The 23,206-nt window shown below is 42.4% G+C and overlaps 1 protein-coding gene and 1 non-coding gene across 2 annotated transcripts in view; one reads left to right on the top strand and one right to left on the bottom strand.

Moving 5' to 3' along the window:
• Window positions 1-5,983, bottom strand: part of EYA2 (EYA transcriptional coactivator and phosphatase 2) — a 205,766-nt gene extending 199,783 nt beyond the window's left edge. Inside the window, exon 1 of the mRNA XM_090285312.1 lies at window positions 5,881-5,983. The gene's annotated coding sequence lies outside the window, so the exon portion shown is untranslated. The remainder of the gene's footprint in view (window positions 1-5,880) is intronic.
• A 4,144-nt stretch (window positions 5,984-10,127) lies between these two features.
• Window positions 10,128-10,233, top strand: LOC150003667 (U6 spliceosomal RNA). The gene has a single exon (XR_016512842.1). It is a non-coding gene; the product is annotated as a U6 spliceosomal RNA (small nuclear RNA).
• The last annotated feature ends 12,973 nt before the right edge of the window (window positions 10,234-23,206 follow it).

The raw sequence follows: 23,206 nt of genomic DNA, 5'->3' as shown, positions 1-23,206 counted from the left end.
TTGGCTTCTTTTCTCATAATAGCAGCCTGTAAAAAGCTTTTTGAGAATTCCCCGTGTTTTCTTTTTTTGGGTCAAGAAAATAAAATCGATATCTAAGTACCCTTAAAAAAATGGTCTGCACAATCTAAAACTTTGGAATGTTTCCACTGGGGCGAAGGATATCTCTTAAAGCCTCAAAGATGATCAAAGTTAAGACCAACATTTGTCTAAATTAGTCAGGTGAGATATTTGGTAACAGCCTATGTGAGAATTAGCTAAGAGGGACTCTTTGACGTAAGTCAAACAATGACATTTTAAACTCACGTTAAAGCAATTACCGTGCGGAATTTTCCGTGTTTTTCCCATTGCTTAAACAGAAGTGTATATGTTTTCAACATAGTTTCTTGCTGTAATTTTCTTTCTTGGCAAACCCACATCTTACCATGAAACCCAAAGTATGCACGCTTCAGAAACAATAATGGTTGAAACAGACTCGGTTGTCTCAGGCATGATTTTTCTTTATGAAATTAAAATGTCTTTTGGCTAACACACTATATTTCAGTTCTGAAAGACGATTCTTGGACGATGACTAGCAAGGAAAGGGGAAGTGACAGATTCAGCTGACGCGAGACAAAAGTCTGTCGCTATATTCACACAGTAGTTGGGCCCTCCGGTGCCCCATTCTTTGGGGAAAAAGATGTCGATTTCATCATTTTTCTTCAGTTAAATTCACAGAGAATTGACAACTCTCCTTGGCATGACCGTGAGTAGATACGTACGGATATGTTCCAGCTGGGATGCACAGATTTTTAAAATCTCACTTCACGACATGCTCAAAGAGAAAACAAAAAATCCGTTGTCACTGAAGTCACACATAGTGTCATGCTATGAACACTGTTGCTACTGAACGACAACATAATTTCTAACCTCATTTAAATATTGTGCTCATTTAAAAACATGTCTAAATTAGCGCTGTCAGGCCCAGACACTGGGGCCATTGGCACATCCTGAACATGGGTAAGACTAAACCTGTCTCCCTGGCTAGTGCTTCATCTAAGTTTCTTTGTAAATCTCTGCATATATGTGAAACAGAGGCAGGCTTTTCAGAGAAGCTGGAGCAGATGCATCTGCGCCCTGACTAGTATCATCAGAAGGGTGACGACAGCGATGACAAAGCCCCTGCTACAGACCCGGGCCTCTGTGCACAGACCCTCTCCTCCATCCTGCCAGGCTGCGTCCCACAATGGGGGCCCTCACAGCACCCCCTGACCCTCAGCCCGCCTGTCCCAGATTCAGGCACCTGATGGCCTCCCTGAACTTTCAAAGTGGCCAAGAGAAATTATTCCAGTTACCTGACTCTTGGGACCACCTGTTCCAAATTATTCTTTGCTCTCCAAATGTTTATAATCTAACTCTCAAACAACAACCCACCCATAGCGATCCAGAAGCTTCCGGTAAACTTGACTGGGACTGCCTCCCGTAACATTTTAGGGCCTTGCCACTGCCGATAAATTTATCGACTCTCTTTAGGAACTGAAATGTGTGGCACTATAGTATCTACCGAAGGAACAAATCAAATTAGCCCTTGTAAATAAACAGTCATTTTCCTTTACGGAACCATACACACAACCTGCTAAGTATCACAACTCACAAAGGCTTATAGCTGTGTTTCCTAAATACTTAAAATGTGGGTTTCTTTCCTGTTTAAAATAACAACAAGGAACTTTGGGGCAAAGTGAGAAAATAATTGTGTTCCCAGCACTTAAAATCATCCAAATTCAGCATCTCTCTGCAAGGGACTGAGAGCAGAAACGTTCTCCGGGCCAACCGTTCACAGCACATGGGGAAGACAGACGTCTGAAGGCCTTGGTTCTGGTTTCACTTACTTGGTTGCCTCTCACAAGTCATTTGACTTGAGACTCAGCTTTCTCGTTAACCAAGTTGGAATAATAATAATAATAATAATAATAAAGTACCTAACTTGAAGGGTTGTTGTGAAAACCCATCCTCCAAACACATGTCTAAGAGTTGACTTCAGGCCTGGCATACAAACGCTCAATACATGGCAGCTACTTTTGTCATGATCATTCACACAAGGATATAATTTGCAAATGGAGAGGAAGGGCAAAGGGGGAAAAAGGCAGCACAAATACATTTAAAAGCCTGTGGCTCTTTTCGTCTTCTTTCCCCTAAAGACAAGTACTTTCCTCCGTTGAAATTGATTTTAAATCACAGGCAATAAAGAACAAGTCCCTGTTCCTCTGATTCATTTACAAGAAGAGAAGTGGGCCCGAGCTGAGCCAGTCACTCTAAGTATTTGCCACCTGATTGAGGGGGGTGATCCTGGGATCAGAAGAGGTGTTAGTCAAACACCGTTAGGCCAGTTGAAGAGCTTCAAACAGCGAGAATGAAGCATTGTCTGGAATTCTCCGCTAATTGTTTCCCTACCAGAATCTTCTTTCTGTTTTGTGTGTTTGGGACTGTTTGAACTGCCACAAATGATGGGTGGGGGGTGGGCGTATGGGGGGTGTTATTCAGGAAGCTGTTATGATATTGGGGGATGGGGATCAGGGAGGAAGGTGGGGAGTTGGGGAGTGTGTGTGAGTGGATGTGTGTTTTCTGTCAACAGGCTGTGTTTTCTCAGCTCTGGGGTTAATTCTCTGCAAAGAGATTCCTCTTGAGTGGAGTCCACCAAAGCCTTTGACGGGGCAGCTAGCAGGGAGAAAAGTTTCCTTCTCCCAGCAAAACCAGGCTTGGCCAGAGTCAGAAGGTTCAGCCTTTGGAGGGAACTGAATAACCAGCCACTTCACGTCCACAAACTCCACAGATAAGAACTGCAGAATTAGGAGAATTCCACCTTTATATAAAACCTTTCGGGAGGAGGTCCCCCTCTCTTCTAAGGAATTCATGTCTTCCCACCCAGCCTACACGCACACACACACACACACACTCACACGCAACATTCAACGCTCAAACATACATCACAGGCACCTCTGACCTGGGGCCACCACCTAATACTTACTTACCCTTTTACTTCTTCCCCAAGCATTTTTACAGTAATGAGGCCTACCCAGCCACGTCAGAACCTTCCCCAGTTGTTACTCCCATCCATCCCCGTCTAGTTCATGGTGTCCGTGGATACTAGGGACAAGCAGATATCGAAACAAGATAGCTCCACTCCCTTTATTTGCTCCTGACAGCCCGGGGCTCTCTCTCCACCGAGAGAGGCATCTGTCAGGAGCGGCTGGGAACCCCACTTATGCACCATAACGGCCTGCGATTTTATTATACAAGGAGTTTATTGCTGGCCTAATTAGTTTCAAACTGGGCATTCCAGCTGAGGACACCTAAAAAACATCTGGTGGAAGGAGCGAGAAGGCGTCCCCGTTCTTAGCTGGTTATGGTTGGATTTCTGCAGAGCCCTTTTCTCCTGCACCGGACACAAGTTATCTTTGGAAAAGTAACTGAAAAAAATAAGGAAACAGTTTCTTTGTGGGAAAGGAGTCCTCTTGTCATGCGGGAACCAAAAATGCCTTAAAGTGGACGTGCCTGGACCGTGTGTACTTTTTCAGAAGCTGCTGGGATCTCAATAGTTTGCTCAACTCTAATTCAAACGTACTTCACTACACCACAGAGCGTTGCTGCGGACTCTTTTCATCCACCCCCCTCCAACCCCAGCAACTAGCATTTTATCAGTGTATCCTTCTGGAACAAGGTTTACAATCTCTTACATGCAATTTAAAGCAGAAGCAATACCCCAGATTTGAAACAGCGTGTCTGGGGTGTTTTTGCCAAATGGTAATCCTGTAACAAGTCAACAAATCATCTCTCTCTCTATGTGTTTAATATACAACAAAAGGCATGAAGATTCTAAAAAATTAAGTGACTTAAGCATCCGTTTTCTAAAAATCCCTAAGTATTGCGATAACATCTTCATTTTATTTATTTTATTTCACTTCCTTCAGTTATTTGATATTTAGGAAAGAGATTATGTATTTATAGAGTATTCTGATACACACAGCCACTACACTAGGTGAGCTATTACAAGATGGAGGAAAAATGCGAATTCCTTTAAGATAAAATAATAATATTGTGAAGCTTAAGTTGCAAGAGAAGAATGGAGTAACTATTCACGGTGTAGGGGGCAAATGAACTCATTAAAAAGTTCAGGCCCTTTCATATCTAGCCGGCATTGGTCAAAACTGCAAAATTTGGAGTTTTCTCCAATGGCAAGGAGATTTCGAATATAAACATGATTTTATGCGTAGTCAAAAGCAAGATTCAAATCATCCTCATTTGTTATATAAAATTTTTATTAACTTTCCTTAATCTGAAGATGCCTAAATGCAAGGAAGTATAAAGTTTAAGGGGTTTAAAGTGATGGGGAGAGAAAAGTGGGGGGTGGGGGGAATGCGTAAAGTTGCCTGCAAGATATTTTTTCACCAAGATTTATTTTTGGTTAAGGAGCTTCCTCTCTCTCTTCCCTTAATGGGCCATGGACAGGTAATAGGGCTGCTAGCTCAGAACTACTCTGATAGTAGAAATTTCACCCAAGAAAGGGTTCATGAAATTAATACATTCAGTTTGAAAGACAACAATTATCCGTTGGTCATAACTTCTTTTGGAAGGGAGCTCCCTAATTCAAACATAATTCAGCACTCAAATTTTTACTTGATGTTTGTAAATCATTCTACCTCCCCCCTGCTCTGGGGAACAACTCCCCATTCTGATGTTCGCTATTTCCCTGCACCTCGTAATTAAAAGGTACCTCCACCAGGAGTGATTTACACCTCAACATTATTTTTTAAAAAGTAATTAAAGATTATGTAGCATTTCGGGGAAAGGGGGGAAAAAAGGAAAATAGTATCCATAAAAATGCGGCATCAGTTTTTAAATTTTTTTATTTTAAATAATTCAGAATGCAGCAGTGTGCATGCTTGTCACTCCTAGCTGACGCTTCGCTTGGGGGTGACGGGGACCTCAAACCGCTAAGACGCCTCACCTTCAACAGCTGAGAAATGCGCATTGAGGGTTTTGTGATGAGGGTATTTTTATCAGCCAAGCTTTCTTAGCATTCCTTGAATCTATAAACTATTTATTTGGGGGGCAGGAAATATATTTAGGAGCTAGGGACAGCACAACCCTTTAACCTCCAGACCTCATGACTAAAAAACAATTCCATTCTCGACTTTCTCCCATTACAACAAAATTCTCGCCTCCTTCCAAGCATCCTTTGGATGTAAAGTTTTTAAAGTTTCAATTCCAACTTCAGCCAGAGCCAGGAAGCCCGCTCCAGCGCAGAGCTCCAAGAGCTGGACCAGCGCAGGCCGAGCGCAGACGGGCTTTAAAAAAGAAATGCAGCCTCAAGGACGAGGCTCAGCGAGCCGTTCCAGCCCCATCCCTGGGATGCTAGCGAACACTTCTCGGGTAGCCGATAACCAGCGTCCGAGGGCGTGAGCTGGATTCCGGCTCCCGGTGCCTCTTCGTTGGGTCCGATCCGGGGAGCGCCCCTTATCGCGAACCACCGGAGCGATAAAACTAACCAAACGAAGTCAGTGCGGACGCGTCTATACCGCTTGCGCGCCATGCACTTGTCCCGCGCGCGGGAGTGCAAACTTCGGGGTCGCTGCCCCACAAGCGCACGGGGAAACTGAGGCCCGGGCCTCGGCCGGACTTTCTCGGGAGAGGATCTCCCTGCTGTCCCCGCTGCCCTTGAGCCAGAGGAGCCCTGGGAGCCCCGGACGCCCCGATCCGGCCCGTGTGTACCCGAGAGCCCGACAGCTGCGGAGGCCCGGGCCTGGCAAGTGCCGTAGAGAGGCGCCAGGCGAGGGGGTCCGCGTCCACCCCGGTCCGGCGAATCCCGGCGGGCGGCCCGGGGTGGGCGCCGCGCGATGTACTCACCGCGCGCAGTGGAGAGGGCGCCCCGGCGCGGTGCCGGCTGGCGGACCTGCGGGCGCGGGTCCGAAGCGGTGGGGCGACTGCGGCGGGCACGCTGCCGCCTCTGCTGCCGCCGCTGCCTCCGCCTCCTGGGCTGCCGCGGCCGCTGCTTGCGCGGGGAGGACCGGCCCCTTCCCCTCCCAGGGCCGGGCCCTCCTTCTGCCCCCTCCCGGGTCCCCGCGCCGATGCGTGGGCGCGTGGGGGCGCCGAGGCGCGGCGCTGGGCTTGGCGGGTGCACACCTCCGGCGCCTGGACGCGGGGCGCGGGACTCCGGCCCTGCAGCTGCCGCTGCGCCGCTCTCAGCGCCTGCAGCCCGGTGAGCACGCTCGCTCCTGCCTGTCCTGGCGGAGGCGAGGGCCCAGCCTCCTCCCCACCCACCGACACCCCACACCTCCTCCCTCTGAACCCAGGCACGGCCTCTTAGAAAGGAAAGACTGCTTGGAAGGAACTTCAACAGCTACACTGAATTCATTCATTCATCCAGCCCTTCATTCAGCGTGCATCGTCTGCTGTGCCAGGTACGGCACCTGGGAGATTCAGCTGGATTCAGACGGACTAGTCTTCTGCCCTCCCGGAACTTACATTCACGTGGGGACACAGACTGCAGACAAACAACCAAGTAAAGAATCAAGACAATTTCAGAAAGTTATGATTACTATGCGGGGTGGATTGTATTCTGTGGCAAGGGGACAGTGATCTTGGCCAGTGTAGTCAGGGAAGACCTGTCTGAGGATGTGATACCTGCCTTAGGAGAAAGTGACATTGTTGGTGATATCTGTGGGAGGAGGTTTCAGGGATCCCTTTTCACCCATTTTACAAATAGGGAAACTGAGGTCCCCAAAACTTAATTGGCTTACCCAAAGTCAGAGGTATGACCCCCTCCACACACACCCTCACATTAAGGCACCCCACTTACGCAGCCTCTCATGGCCGCCTCTAGTAATCTTCCCCACAATACACTGGCTTGAACTGAGTCTGTAGCATTTTTCTCTCTCACCTGCTTTCTAATGTTTATGAACGCTGCCGTGGGACATCTAGGGTGTCCTGCCCTTTGTTAAGCTCAGTAAAATGGGGGATGCCCCGATAAATCTGGATTTCACAGAAGCAAGGAATGAGTGTACGTATAAGTATGTCCTATGCAATTGGTGGTACATACGTACACTTAAAGAGTATTCACTGTTTCTCTGAAGTTTAGCTGGGTGCCTTATTTTTCTTTTTCTTTGCTCAATCTGGCAACTCGAAGCCCCACGCTTCCTTATTTCCTTTAATCCCCCAAAGAGACTGAAATGTAGAAGCTGTGAGCATGCCCCTTTTACAAATGATCGCATCTAAGTTCAAAGACGGCAGGAGGCGGCTGAGCCAGGGCTGAAATTCAGGGCCAGCTGACTCCAAAGCCCTTGGTTTTGAGATAATGATAGAGAGCCTTCAACCCCAGTTGTAGGGTTACTGGGAAGCTGATGAAACATAAGCTCCTGGACCCCTCGCTTGCTGGGCCCTTTTCTAAGGCCTGCATAGGGGCCTAGAAATGTGTTCATATGGTCACTGGTTCATGTAAAATGAACACAAATCTTTGCTTTTGACATTTAGCAGCAATCAGCAGACACTACCGTCTCTTTTCACTTAGATTTCCGACTGTAGCACTTGACCTTGAGTGGGTCAGTGTGGAGTGGTAGCCACTGGCATTTTGAGGATGCAGACAAGGGAAAGTTGATTTGAGACTTCGTGATGTTTGTGGTATCTTTCAGCTTCTCAAACTCTGAATTGGTTGTGATTTCTTTTCTTAATTCAAAGAAAAATTTACTTTCACACCTTAATTTTGGACTCATAATTTTGTATTATTTTTCTTAAGTAAGATCCCCAAACAGTGTATGCACTGGCCCCACTATACCCAGATCCACCTCTGGTCATAGCTTATTTCAACCCCTTCCTATTCCCAAATCTTCAGAAAAGCAAATGTATTCAGTAAGCATAGCAGTTCTCCCATGAGCCAGGTAAGGGTTAGACCTGCTGCTTCTGGATGAAGATGGGTCTTCTGCTTTCTAGGTGTAGAACGGACTTAGGTACTTGGCCTTGATTTTCTCATCTCTAAAATGAAGATGAAAGTACCCATCTTGTATTATTATTGTGACAATTCCCTGAGATCATGTTCATGAAGCACTTATACTATGACTATTGCTCAAATATTATGACTGTACATACAACTTCATTTCCCATCACACCTTTGCAAAAAGCTTCAAGTCATTATCAATAGAGCACCTTAATGCTCTCCGGGCATGTTTAATTTACCTTGGCCCATGAGTCTTAACATAACGTTGTTTAAACAGTGTTAGTAGGCACAATTTGTTTTCCTTGAAGGAATAGAATGAGAGACTAGAATAGAAAACACCAAATGAATTACATGCAATAAGAATAAGTGTGTGCGTGTGTATGTGTGTGTGTGTGTGTGTGTGTACTGGATCAAGATGTGAAATGTATTTTTCTTGCAGATCATGAGGACAATGTTGAAGAACATTTATTAACTAGGGATGATCAATGGAATACAAAGGGTTCCTCCCAAACCATGTTACTCTTTCACCAGAGTCTGTCTCATTATCTCATACATCACAGCCACACCCACCGCCTCCTGAGAGATCAGCAGGAGGCAGGTGCTTATTAATTGTATTTTCCTTTCTCTTAGGACAGTGGTTCTCAACCTTGGCTGCTCATTAGAACCTCGAGGGGAGCTTTCAAACATCCCCATGCTAGAGCCCCACCCCAGACCAATTAAATCAGACTCTGGGGGAGGGATGGAGGCATCAGTATTTTCTAAAGCTCCCCTGGTGATTCCAGTGTGCCGCAGAGAGAGAATGAGAAGCCCAGTCTTTGGGAGAATAAGGACTTGACCCCAGATTTGGAGAAGGTGAGGTAGAAGCTGAGATGGAACTTAAGGCTCCCAATTCTTAGTCAAGTTCCTGAACTCCATCCACCTTCCTATGTAAAACTGCCCTCTTTTTGTCCCTTTCTTTCCCTTGCTTTCCTCTTGTTAAGTATTTGGGCTCATTTTTTAATGATTGCAAACCATGAAACAGTTTCTTTGGAGTGTAGACCACAGGCACGCCTACCCTGAAATAAAACACTTTCTCCCCCCAAAATCTTCCAAGTAAATATCCTCTGAAGCCAGAAGACCAGCCTAATCTTGAAAACTACAAACTTCACAATGTATCCAACATGCATATACATATCCTACAAACACGTCCATTCTCCCTGCCAAAATCGTGCCTTATCTATGTACACATTTCTTTCCCACGTGCAAAGACATCCTTTATAGAAAAAGTACTCCATGTAAAAAACGTGTTTATTTAAACCTTGGCTCTTTACAAAAAGGATTTGAGGTGGCATGCAAGCACATATATGGCAGCAGAAAAAAGAAAAGAAGAAAAACAGTGAAGGGGAAACATGGCGAGGAAAGATGAAAATCAAGGGTGAGGTTTGCACAGAAAACGTGAGCTACGAGGTGCTGAACACTTGTCAGTGGTGGACCGAGACTTAGATGCTGAGCTTCCTGGCAGCCAATGCCAAGAGGAAAATGAGATCAATCACATTAGTGCCTTTCCAGCTTTCTTTCATTCAAAAGTAAGCATGTTATACCCGTTTTAGTGGCACATACGAGGGGACACACACATACAAGAGAAATGGTATTATCTTCTGGGGGGCAGGCCCCTTGTAGTACAGGCTTCCCCCACTAGGTGACTGTTCTAGGAACCCATCTGTATCAGTGTACCAGCTGGCATTGTTGTGAGAGGCTGTGAGAGGCTCCAGTGACTTTTTTAAAGACTCTTTCAACATGTTTGCCCATTTCATGATGGGTGGTTTATCAGTACACCTGCCCACACCACGCTGAGCGTTCAGCAGTTTTTGACCAAAAATAGCATGATCCCTGTGCCCCACCCTCCCTATTCACCCAATCTCGGGCCCGAGTGACTTTTTTTGTTTGTTTCCCTGATAAAAAAAAGTCCTCAAAGAGAAATGTTTTGCCAATGGGGAAGAGGTGAAAAGAGAAAAAAAAAAAAACCGGCAGAAACACTAAAAGGCATCAAAACAGTTCAAAAACTGTTTTGAGCAGTGGAAAAGGGCATCTTGATAGGTGTATTGCATCACATGGCGAGTATTTTGAAGGTGACTGAAGTTTAAACATGTAAGAATAAATACACAATTTTTTATAAATAAATTCTGGGTTTTTGGGGGGACCCATCGTATACTAAAATCAAAACAAAACAAAGATCAGCATGGCCACTGTGCAAGGATGACACACAAATTAGTGAAACATTCCACATTTGAATACAGGCTTCGAAAAGAAAAAGGATCACGTGTGCACAGAAACTCTGCGTAGAAAAAGAACGTGAAGGATCCCAGCCCTAACTTCATGCCTCACACCTTTCTCCTGTGGGTACTTGTGAAGGGTCTTGATGGAACTCCGAAGGCTCTGCAGAGCCAAGATTGAAAGCCATGGATTTCAAAGTGCTTCACTCTGTTCGTGATTCTCTATGTCCATAAGAGAGAAACAAACAGAGCTACTTGAACAAATCAGAACTTTTCTTGATGTTGGTCAGGAGAGAAGTTTTCCCAGGGGTCCTTATAAAAGAGGCAATATCTCACACACTGTGTATGTGGAGGTGGGGCAAGGGGCTTTTGCAAACACATGAAATATAAAACACTCCATTACCCACCCCAAATTTTTATTATATTATACATTATATATATATATATATATATATTTATCACATACGCCATATCCCCAAAACACAAATGCAGGCATATGTTGAACATATCCCTCGTAAATAGGTTCCCAATAGACTGCCTCTTTGTTTTTAATACCCAAACTTCTAGAAGGCATGTTTCTCATAACCTTCGTACCAGTATTGATAAAGAAAAACATATTTTTGTCTCTCCAAAATGCGATGGAACATTTCTATCAAAATAAAACCCAGGGAAAGTAACATTTCAACTACTGTTGGGAGAACATTCAAACCGCATTTTGAAAAGCACACCAGGAAGCAGAGAAGGGGATGTGCTGTGGGATGTGGCCATGCCATCACAGACCCACCAACCCTTTGTTGAAAACTGTCATACTCATCTGGTGATCCTGAAGCCAGGCCCTAAGCATTTTATGTCCTAACAAGCTCCTTTGATGCTAGGTAAGCATTTTAAGTGTTTAGATCCATTATAGAAAACTATTTGGGGCTGGGATTGATGTATTATACATTATGGTTTTTTTTTCCACTTAAAAATCACAAGAAACCAACTCTTGGGTATATTTTTAGTCAGAGCATCAGAATTTCAGGATCACCAATGTTCCGTGGGAGACACTGATTTCCATATGGGGGGGGGACCTTTAAGACATGTTGTCCCATACATGCTGTCCCTCAGCCCGCACCACCCCTCCAGACACAGTCCCAGGGTTTTCCCCTTCACTCCATTCAGTCTCTGCTCAGACGCCTCCACCACAGACAGGCCCTCCCTGACCACTCCGTCTGAACCAGCATCCTCAGCCAGCACATACATTTCTCACTCCACAACACTACATTCCATATGCACCTGTTTATCTGCTCCCTGTTTGTCTCTCCCACCAGAATATCAGCATGCGAGCTGATACTCATGGCTGCACACAGGGAGGAACTCAGTTAACAGTGGATAAATGAAGACAAAATACGGATGAAAGAGTATGGCTCGGATGGCGCCCCAAATGACCACAGTCATGCCGCCCTTTCTCATTTCCTTTACTGCCCCCCGGAAATAAATAAGCAGGAATAAAAATGATTGAGAAGCCCGTTCTTCTGAGGGACCACAAAGAGCTCAAGATAAGGTTAAGACATTCTTCTCTTTTTCTTTTATGCTCTCCCTTTTCCTTTGTTCTTTAGTGAAAACCTCAAGGATTCAAAGACGGGGAATGGAGGGTAACCCAGATGGCGAAAGTCCCTGCTTCCCCTCAGGGACTAGTTAGGAGGCAACAGAAGGTGCCACATGAGAGGAGGATGGGATGAAGCTTTGGCCGGTGGAGGGTAAAACCCAGCAATGGAACAACAGCCTCTGTGCAACTGCCCGCATCTTTTAGTTACGAGCAGCTTTCCAGTCGGTTTGTACGTGAAGAGCACTCATGCCGCCCCAGGGAGATTCCTGCAGCCAAGCTGGGGTCGGGCTGGCTTTCCAATAATAACCCCCAGAATTTCTACCCCTCACTTCTTTGGCATTTCCTTCAAAGATCTTGCACCTTTTGCTTTTCTTTTTTATCCCTATGGAGAAAAATTGTATCGGATGGCTTTTAAATACACTTGGCTTCTCTTTTTTCCTTGCTTTTAGTTAAATATATTATCTTTGATGGTGAACAAAGCCAACTGGTCCTCAGGATGTATCACGGAAATGACCTTGGAGATGCTGACTGAGAGACATGAGAGGTCTCCAGAATCCAACCAGATATTGTTGTAAATTCAAATAGAATTCTAGATGTAGGGATTGTCCAAAGAGACTATAGGGGTCCCTCAGGTTCAAAGGTCTAGAGACTTCCTGTCAAGATGGCAAAGTAGGTAAACTCTGTGCTGGCCTCCTTCCATGACCACATCAAAACTACAACTAGATTATAGAACAATCACCTTGAAGTCTAGCTTAACAGAATTCCTGCAAGTCAGGATATAAAAAAGAAGCCACATCAAGACTGGTAGAAGGGGCAGAGATGTGAAATGGGCTGGTCTCATACCCATGCGTGGTGTTTAAGAAACCCAGGGGATAATACCGTGGCTTCGGAAGTCCCCACTGAGGAGCACAGGATCCCAGCCCCACATTGGGCTCCCAGCCCAGGGCACCAGTGCCAGGAAGAGGAGTCCCCACAACATCTGGCTGTGAAAACCAGCCAGGTCTGCACCCCAGTGAGGTGGAGGGTTGTTGTGGCCCCAAGCATTCCAACGGGCTCATTTGCTCACAGACTCGCTTGCTCTAAGCTCCAGTGGTGGGGCAGAAGCTCGAAAAGCATCAGGTACATCAAGGGGGGGGGGTGGAGGGGAGGAACTAAATTGACTCGCTGCAGGGTGAGGCCTGGAGAGGCAGGGGTCAGGCAGCTTTCTCTGGGGACAGAACTGTGAGCAGGTGCCATTGTTCCTTCATTCAGCCTTGCCCCCATCCAGTCCCAGTTGCAGGCGGGCCCCCAAATCTGAGCTCTCCATTAACTAAAGGTCTAGAGAACTTTTGAGAGTGGAACATTTTGAGAACAAAAGGGACACTATTAATAATAAAGCATAAAACAGGACTATTCCAGACGAATGGGGACAGATAGCCATCCTGCCTAAGCAGGGCGACTTAGATATGTTCTAAGGACAAAGACATATCAGATGTAACCAAGTAATCACATGGGAGGTAGCTGCAAACCTCCATGAGTAGACCAGGGTCTGCAAGCTGCCCTTCTTGTAGTTATGAATCAACATAACAGTTCTCATTATGGTTCAGGGCATCCCATCCATATCTCTTAAAGTCTTTGGTGTCCTGGACCAAATCACTGGTTGTTATGCAACCTCATCACACTGAGAACTGCTCTCCCCAAACACATGGGATGATATAATGAGTTCCTACGTGGATATTGAGAACACTTCCCCTGGATTCCGCATTTCCTTATCTCTACTCTGCTGGAATCTCTAGAACATGAGCCAAGGACCTCCTTGGCAGCCTGGTAATCCAAGGACAACATCTCAAAAACAATGCTTCGAAGTACACAAAAACGCATACAAATGCCCACGTGCTTCTGGGAAAACTGCCTATCAATAAGAAAAAAAGTAACAGATTCTTGCCTGGTGTCATACACAAAAATCAACCCAGAATGGATCACAGACCCATATGTAAATTCTAAAACCATAAACTTTCTAGAAAACAACATGGGAGAAAATTATTGCAACCGTGGGGTAGCTTAAAATTTCTTGTAACTCAAAAAGTACAAACCATGAAAGAAAACATTGATAAACTGGACTTCATCAAAATTTAAAATGTTTGTTTTTTAGAAGACAAAATTGAGAAAACAAAAAGGCAACCTACAGACCAGGAGAAATGCAATACATTTATCAGACAGATATTTGAAAAAGCACATTAGTAATACATAACAAATATATGAAGAATTTTTACAACTCAATAGATGACAACTTAATTTTTTAAAAGGGCAACAGTTTTGAACTGACACTTCAAAAAGAAAGATATACACATAAAAGATGCTCAACATAATCACTCATCAGGGAAATGCAAATTAAACTATAATGAAATACCATTACATATTCATTAGATTGGCTAAAATTAAAAGACAGACGACAGCAAGTGTTATCAAGGATGTGGAGCAACTAGACTCTTATATGTTGCTGGTGGGAATGTGAAATGGTATAACCACTTTGGAAAACAGTTTGGCAGTTTCCTAAAAAGTTAAAAATTTCCCTACCATATGACCCAGCCATCTGACACGCAAGAGAAAAGAAAACCTAAGTCCATACAAAGATTTGTATATGAATGTTAATAGCAAGTTTATTTATAACAGCTAAAAACTGGAAACAGTATAATTGTCCATCAGCAGGTAAATGAATAAACAAATTGTGGTATATCCATACAGTGAGTAACTACTCAATAAAAGGAATAAAAGCAATGCATGGTAAATGCACAGTATGGATTAATGTAAAAATCATTTGTTAAGTGAAAGGCCAGACTTCTACTCCACCCCCCAGATAGACTCATAATGCATGATTTCATTGATGTAAAATTCTCAAAAGTGCAAACTAATTTATAGTGACAGAAAGCAAAGCAATGGTCCCCTCTGGATGGGTGTGGTAGAAGGATGGATTATTAGAGGGGCACAAAGAAACTGTTGGAGGTGGTGGAAAAGTCCAATGTCTTGATTGGGGTGATAGTTTCATTATATATATTGTATTATATATATTAAATTATATCATTTTGATTATAATTTAACACTTTATTTTCAGTTTATTGTTGTTCAATTAAACCTCAATAAAAATACTAAAATATTGTGATATTTATTTATAATAATATTTATTAGTGCATTAAATAAGTATGATCTAACAGAAGGCCTAATAGTTTCCATAATTTGGAACTAATGCTGAGTATAAAAAATATTTTAGGATATTTGTAAACATGATAATATGATATGAAAGTACCTGTGATTTGTATTGGTGACAGAGTCACAAGTCCTGCTAATGCTACTGTGGTTTATTGCCACATTCATATTTGAAGGGAATACTAAATTTTAGTTAGAGGTTGGTAAAAATAAATGTACTTCTTTCCATCCACATTTACAGACTCCCCTCCAACCCCCGAATTCTATCCATGGATCCCAGGATAAAAGTCTGGTTGGAAGCAGCCTCAGCTAACTGGAGGTAATAATCTCCCTAGAAGGTAAGCATATTTAAACCCCAGGAATATTATTTCTAGAAATATACAAAACGGGAAACAAATTTTAACAGTAAGCATATTTTAACTGAGATAAAATTCAGAAATAAATGTAGAAGTACTTGACAGGGACCAAAATCCTGACAAAATTTTTTAAGAAAGAATTTGCTTATATTTAGTTAATTTATATATTTTAAGAGACTTATGTTTAAGGGGTATAGGACTATTAGAGTAACATATTGGTCAGACTTGTTGAGTATAATTTAAAATATAATTGAATCATTACTTAAACATGCAGTTTTAAGATTGAAGTCATACTAAGTTTATATGCAATCATTGAAAAGCTGAAGAGAAAAGATTTGCGGTATAAGTGAGACTTATTAGATTCATAACAATGGACTGAGTAAGTAGAAACGTTGGACAATTGAAGTACTTGCAAAGGAAATCCAGAATATTCAATTCAGAAAGGCAGTTTAAAATGTTTGAAGGCATTTAATTAGCTAAGCTTATAAATGGGACTTAATATTAATCATTGACGCCCTTAAAAACAATGGCTGATTTTTGTTCATTTTTGTTCAAAGAGAACAATAAATTTGAAAAGGAAACTTAAAAACACATGCAGAACAACTACGTTTGGGAAATTTTAGTGATTCCAAATTATTTATTTCCTTGGATTTGTGTACAGCTTATTCTGACACAAATCCCACCCGAACTCACACAAGACAGTGTGGGTGACTGAAAATGGAATGAGTGACAGGAAACCCAGGATCCTCCTTTCATCCTGTGTTTATTTTTCACCTAAGCGTCCCTCCTGTCCCCTTATTTGGGCCTCTGCCATGGAGGAATTAGCCACAAACACAAGAAAATTCTTTTCAGTGACCTAAAGAGAAGAAAGGTCACTCATTACTCTGGGCTTAGGAACAAATTTAAATTACCGAACCACTTAATTTTTCAAAACAGTGGAATATAAACAAAATGCTAAACTGGTGAACAAATGTGCATTCGTTGCCAAAACCCCAGTTGGTTTGGACAGCATTTCCCCCCCAGTTCCTTCAGCAGCTCTGAAGCCCTTGGCCTGCCCTCTCCAATAGCGCAGAAAATTCCCAAGGGGAATAAAATAGTCTTATAATAAGCATGTTTAACAATCTACAACACTAATGGCCGCAAAATACCAATACGTTAACTTCCCTTCTTGCAGAATTACTGGGAAGAATAAAAGAAAATAATCTTTTTTATGAACCCTTCAATTTGAGATAATTTCATCCTTTACCAGATAATTCCCTTTCAGCATTCAGACTGTATTATTTAGGATGTCAGCTTGGCTGCTGTGACAGACAGACATCTCTCAAAAGTGGCTTTTATTTGATTCTCTTTGTTCTCACTTCGAAGTCTGCGTAGGTGATTGATGGCTGGCTTGGTGGCTCCACAATCTCCTAGGATCTAAGGTCCACCTATTTTATTGTTCTGCCACCATCAACAAGTGGCTTCCATTTTATGGCCCAAAATGACTGCCCTGCCTCCAGTCATCACCTCTGCATTCCAGCCAGCAAGAAGGGGGAGAAGAGTTGTAGGCCTCACTCCTGTCTCCTAAAGGACCTTCCCAAAAATTAAATGTATCACCTCCATTCACATCCTATTGACCAGAACCTAATGATATGACCAGGCTTTGCTGCATGGGAGATTGGGAAATGGAGACTTTAGAAGAAGCATTTGCTAAATATAAAACAGATGTACATTCATCAGGAGTTCCTACAAATCAGTAAAAAAAAAAAAAAAAAAAAAAAAAAGGCAAATAATCCAGTGTAATAGGGAATAAAGAGCGTGAATGTGCAATTAAACCATGAAGTAGAAGTGCCCAATGAACATTTAAAAAGATGCTCAACTTGATTAAAAATCAGCAAAATACAAAATATAACACTGAAATATTCTTTTGCACCTGCCAATTGGTCAACATGAAAAAGATGAGTAACAGCCAGTTTCGATAAAGTTGTGAGGAAGTAGAGATGCTCATAAAGCATTTGGGAGATAAAGAAATGGGTCAGCCTCTGTGGAGGAAAGTTCAACCATCGAATATATGGATATATTTATAAATTATATTTTAAATTTATATATTTATATTCTTTTATGCTTTAAATTTTAGATATTCATATAAATTTAAAATGTGCATACCTTTTATTGCATAAATTTAACTTCTATTAATCTGTCTTGGAAAAAGTTGTGTAGTGCAACAAGCGTATATAAAGATCTTCATCAAAGTATTGTAATAGACTGGCCAAGACGGAGGCCCAGACAGACACGCTGTGTCTCCCTCCACAACTAAGAAGGAATACAACTACCTCAAAACTAGAGACAACCAGAAGTTCCAGAAAATTGAGCTGCATGGAAGTCCAACAAACAAAGATATAAAGAGGAAACACTCATCCAGACAGGTAGGAGGGGTGGAGAGGATGTGGTGTGGTGGTGGCGGCAGTGGTGGTGGTGGCAGCAGTGGCAGTACCAGGCCAGTGGAAAGTGCGGTCACACATTTTAAAAAGTGGGGAGGGACACCTGGGGAGCATTGCCAGCTCCTGACCAGACCATGCAGCTCATGGTCGCAGAACCAGGGAAAATTAAGCCTCATTGCTTCTGACTGCAAACCAGTGGGGGTTGGGGTGGAGGAAGAAAGTGCTAGTCTCTCAGTAGAGTCCACTTGTTGAATGGGCCGCCATGGTGCTAGAACATCCACAGACCCACCCACTGTGGGAACGACAGCCAGGGCAGCAGCTAGAGGGGCTCCAGTCCCATATGGAAGTGGGAGAAGTGACTGGAAAAGGGGAAAGTGCTGAGCAAGCAGCATTGTTCCCTCTCGACCCCTCCCCCATATACAGCACCACAATGTGGTGAAACGGGTTGCCCTGTACTGATGAACATCTAAGGCTCCACCCCTTACAACATAACAGGTGTGACAGCTCTACCTTAGACACAGAGGTAAGCAAACACAGGAGCCTGTCAAGACAAGGAGACAGAGAAGTATGGCCCAAAAGGGGGAATGAATCAAGGTTCCAGTGGGAGAACTAAGCGACGAGGAGATAGCCAACCTAGCAGATGCAGAGTTCAAAACACTAGTGATAAAGATACTCACAGGCTTGACAGATATGCTTGAGTATGGCAAACACATAAGGGAAGAAGTGAAGGCTATGCTAAGTGTAACAAAGAAAAATTCACACAAAACCAATGGTGAAGGGAAGTAAACCTGGGTTCAAATAAATGATTTGGAATATAAGGAAGAAAAAAATATTCAACCAGTACAGAATGAGAAAACAAGAATTGAGAAAAATGAGGAGAGGCTTATGAACCTTTGGGACAACTTTAAACATGCCAACATCCGAACCACAGGGGTGCCAGGAGAAGAAAAAGAGCAAGATATCAAAAGCTTATGTGAAAAAATAATAAAGAAAAACTTCCCAAATTTGGCAAAGGAAATAGATATACAAGTCCAGGAAGCACAGAGAGTCCCAAACAAGCTAGACCCAAAGAGGACCACACCAAGACACATCATTATTAAAATGCCAAAGGTTCAGGATAAAGAGAGAATCCTAAAAGCAGCAAGAGAAAAGCAGAGGGTGCCTATAAGACTATCAGCTGATATCTCAAAAGGAACTGCAGGCAAGAAGGTACTGGCAAGAAATATTCAATGTGATGAAAAGCAAGGACTTACAACCAAGATTACTCTATCCAGCAAAGCTATCATTTAGAGTGGAAGGGCAGATGAAGTACTTCCCAGACAAGGTAAAGCTAAAAGAGTTCATTATCACCAAGCCATTATTATATGAAATGTTAAAGGGACTTATTTAAGAAAAAGAAGATCAAAACTATGAACATTAAAGTGACAACAAACTCACAACTATCAACAACTGAATCTAAAAAGTAAAAATAAAATCCAACTAAGCAAACCAGAACAGGAACAGAATCATAGGTATGGGGATCATCTGGAGGGGTATCAGCTGGGAGGGGGAAGGGGAAGAAATGGGGAAATGGTGCAGGGATTAAGAAGCATAATCGGTTGGTACAAAATAGACAGGGGGAAGTTAAGAATAATATAGAAAAGGGTGAAGCCAAAGAACTTATATGCATGACCCATGGACATGAACTAAGGGGGGTGGGATTGCTGGGGGAAGGAGGGTACTGGGCAGAGGGGAGCAAAGGGGATAGAATTGGGGCTACTGGTAAAACAATCAATAAAATATACTTTAAAAAAGTATTATAATAGCAAAAACCAGTTAGACCAAGAGGGAATTGGTTAAATAAATTAGGGTATAAACATTGCAGAATTTAAAAAGATAAAGTAGAGATGTATGTTCATAAAATTGTCTCAGGATATACCGTTAAATGGAAGAAAACTACAAAACAAATATGTAAAATATAGTTCCATTTATGTAAAACAATTCCCACAAAACACAACTTTCTCTCTCCTTCCCTTTGCTCCCCTCCATATATTCTGGAAATGTACATCTAAAGCTAATACCGGTCGTTATTTAAAGAGAAGTGGATTGGTTTTAGAGAAAGGGTACAAGAGGAATCAAGGTAAACTTCAATTTATGTGTATTTTTTTACTTTAAAAATGGTAATAATGTATTAATATATTAGTGGAGTAATTTAAAATAAATTGTAAAACCAATCATTTAAAAAATTATGTTAGATTAGAAGAAATAATACTCGTACATGCAAATCACACAGCATAGTCCTGGCACATAATGAAATATTGTTATTCTGTTTTTAGGTAAGTGATTTTTGACAAAGATCTATTTCCCAGGGGGCAGGATTCTGGGTTCCTGACTTCATCACTGATTTGCTCTGTGACTGTTCCCATTTCTGATTCCCATCTGCTCCTCTGTGAAATGAAGGGGTTGGACTAAAGGCTGCCTCAGCATCAAAATTCTGTGATTAGACACATTTTGCGAAAGTGCACACAAATGAATTGCATATTAGTTTTCTGTTGCTGTGTAACAAACAATCACAAACTAAGGGGCTTAAACCAACGCACGCTAGCTCACAGCTTCTGTGGGTCAGGAGTCCAGGCTCAGCCTCACTGGGCCCTCTGCACAGTGTCTCCCAGGCTCCTCAAGGTAGGGCCAGGCTGTGCTTTCCCCTGGAGGCTTAACGGCTAGGGGAGGACCCACTCCCCAGCTCCTTCGGTTGTGGGCACGATTTATTTCCTGTGGCTGTATGAGGACCCAGCTCCTCAAGCGTCATTCGCTGGAGGCCACCTTCAGATCCCAGAGGCTGCTGCAGTTTCCTGCCACATGGTCCTTGGCTGGGCAGTTCAAATCACCATAGAGGGACTCACACTCATCAGAGGGAGTTCGCACCCACTTTAATCAGATCATGCTCACCACGGGGAGTTCACACTCACCTTAGTTCACACTCACCACAGGCTGTTCAACTCACCACGGTGAATTGATGCTCACCATAGACGGTTACACTCAACATAGTGCGTTCACACTCAGCATAGGGGAGTTCACACTCAACCTAGGCAGTTCACACGTAGCTGTTTGCTTCTCTTACTCTAGTGCATGCTACCAAGACAGGGTCACACACACACACAACCACACAAAATACTTATATATATAAAATTACTGTGATTTGTGTATATATATGTATATATATATATATAAATTAAATATATAAATATACAAATATATATTATATACATATGAAGTTATATGTATAAATTACATATACAAATTGTGTGTGTGTGTGTGTGTGTGTATAAAATCACAGGAATGACTTCCTTCACCTCTGCCATATAATGTAACCTAATTAAGGGAGTGACATTCCCTCACCTTTGCCATATTCCACTGGCTAGAAACAAGTCACAAGTGCCCCCACCCCCTGCAATCTGCAGAGCATAGCACCAGGGAGTAGAGCTCATGGGGGGCACCTTAGAATTCTGCCTGCCTCAACATCTCTAAGTTGCAATTATTTTTAAAAAACAGTCTTCTATCATTTCATTGATAAATTTATTTAGGCAGTGGAGTAGGCAGGAGGAAAAGGGATTTATCAGGAAGGTAAAATTTTATTTTCAAAATGGAGTTTTGCAAGCAAAGAAGACAAAGCTTTACTGCTAGAAAATTTATTTATGATTCAGAGCCTACTATATACACTAATTTTAAGTCATCCCTTCAAGCCATAGAGCACTGAAAAATACATATTTAAAGAGCAGGTGAAATTGAATCACCTCTAGACAATTATTAAAAAAACATTAATTCCTGCCTGATAGTAAAAAAAAAAATCAAGTCCATCATTTAGATTCCATTTTTCCCCATAATTTTTTTGCACAATCATATTAAACATTGAGCACTGGGTGATTGGCATGCTTGGAGGGCAAAGTTAAGATTAAAGAATCAAATAAATCAAGTCCCTTTGAAAGGTGTATTTAGGCTGATATCATTTGCATGGAATTATGTGAATGAAGCAAGGAGGAGAGGAATTAACCTGATATTCTTTCAAAAATATGGCGATGCCAATCAAGGAGCAGACCTAGAAAATAAAGAGGAAGGGAGAACTGATCTTCACCTCGACAGTGACGAGTTAGGATCGAGTGGATTCCGCTGTGATTGTCATGGCCTCCCCTTGATATCAGGTGTTGAATCTGCAGTTCTGGGATGTAAGCTTGCACTCCATCTGTACAGGCGGGGGCACCTTCAACATCCCGAGACAACTTTGGCCTCTTTTGCAGAGAGAAACAAACAAATCTGCAAATGCTTTTCTAAACTGGCCTAAAGAAATGTTTGTGGGGGGAAAGGTTTGGCTGGTCTTTTTGGCCTCCCAGCAAATGGATGATTTGCCACAACAGTTAAAACAAATGTTTCTGTTAGGGAGCCACTTCCCAGGCAAATAAACATCTTCAGCAGAAGTAAACATCAAGGGTATTAGGACAGAGCAAAATAAAGTACTTTCCAGCTAATGTTGCCAGTAGAGTAGAAATGCAGTTATGTGTGAAAGTGTCCTAAAGCAGCTGACTTCAGGGTGGATTTTATTTGTCCAGCAGTATTTTTTTTTTAAGGTGTTTTTTTTTTTTTTCTTTTCCTTTTTAAATAGATGCCATCATTAATAACAAGAAAATCTCCTATAATATCTGGATTCCTAACTTTTCCTGAAAACTGGAACATCTGTCAACACTAGGCTTATATTCCTGCCTAACTGGCATCAACTGATATTGAGTGGTGGTTATTCTCTCTAGTTCACCACAGCCTCCACCACTCCCTATTGTCTCACACCTGGCCTCCTTCATTCATCTTTACTCCCTATCTCCTGTAGGAATTTGAATTTTCAGCCCATAATTTGATGCATAGCTAAGCTTTTCAACTTGGAGAACATCAAGTGTAACTCTCTGACTTTACAAGTGGTAAAACTGAGCCAATCACACTTAGTCTCTACGGAACTGAACTAGATCCTGGTCTCCTCACTTTCCCTGCCCAGATTCACTGAAATACTATTGACATATAACACTGTGTAAGTTCAAGGTGTACAAAATGTTGATTTGATACACATATATTACAATGTGATTATCACCATAGCATTAGCTAACACCCCCATCACCTCATATAATTGCATTTCTTTTTGTGGTGAGAACCTTTAAGGTTTACTCTCTTAGCAGCTTTCAAGTATATAATGTAGTATTATTCATTGTAATCACAATACTGAGCATTAGATCCCTAGAAGTCATTCATTCTCTAACTGGAAGTTAGTACTCTTTGACTTCTAAGTGATTTCTTGTCCTGCTGTGGCCCTGCTTCTGTTGCCTCACATTCATCCTGGGAGTTGAAATTCTCTAAATTTCTTTCCAATTATGTAACTAAAATGTATTATTAAATATCCTTCTCCTCTTCCTCCTTCTTCTCCTTCT

Source organism: Furipterus horrens, unplaced genomic scaffold (genome assembly GCF_987537825.1).
Source record: "Furipterus horrens unplaced genomic scaffold, mFurHor1.1.pri manual_scaffold_8, whole genome shotgun sequence".
NCBI classification, from domain to species: domain Eukaryota; kingdom Metazoa; phylum Chordata; class Mammalia; order Chiroptera; family Furipteridae; genus Furipterus; species Furipterus horrens.
The sequence above is the reverse complement of the archived record's forward strand: the minus strand, read 5'-3'. Positions and strand labels throughout refer to the sequence as shown.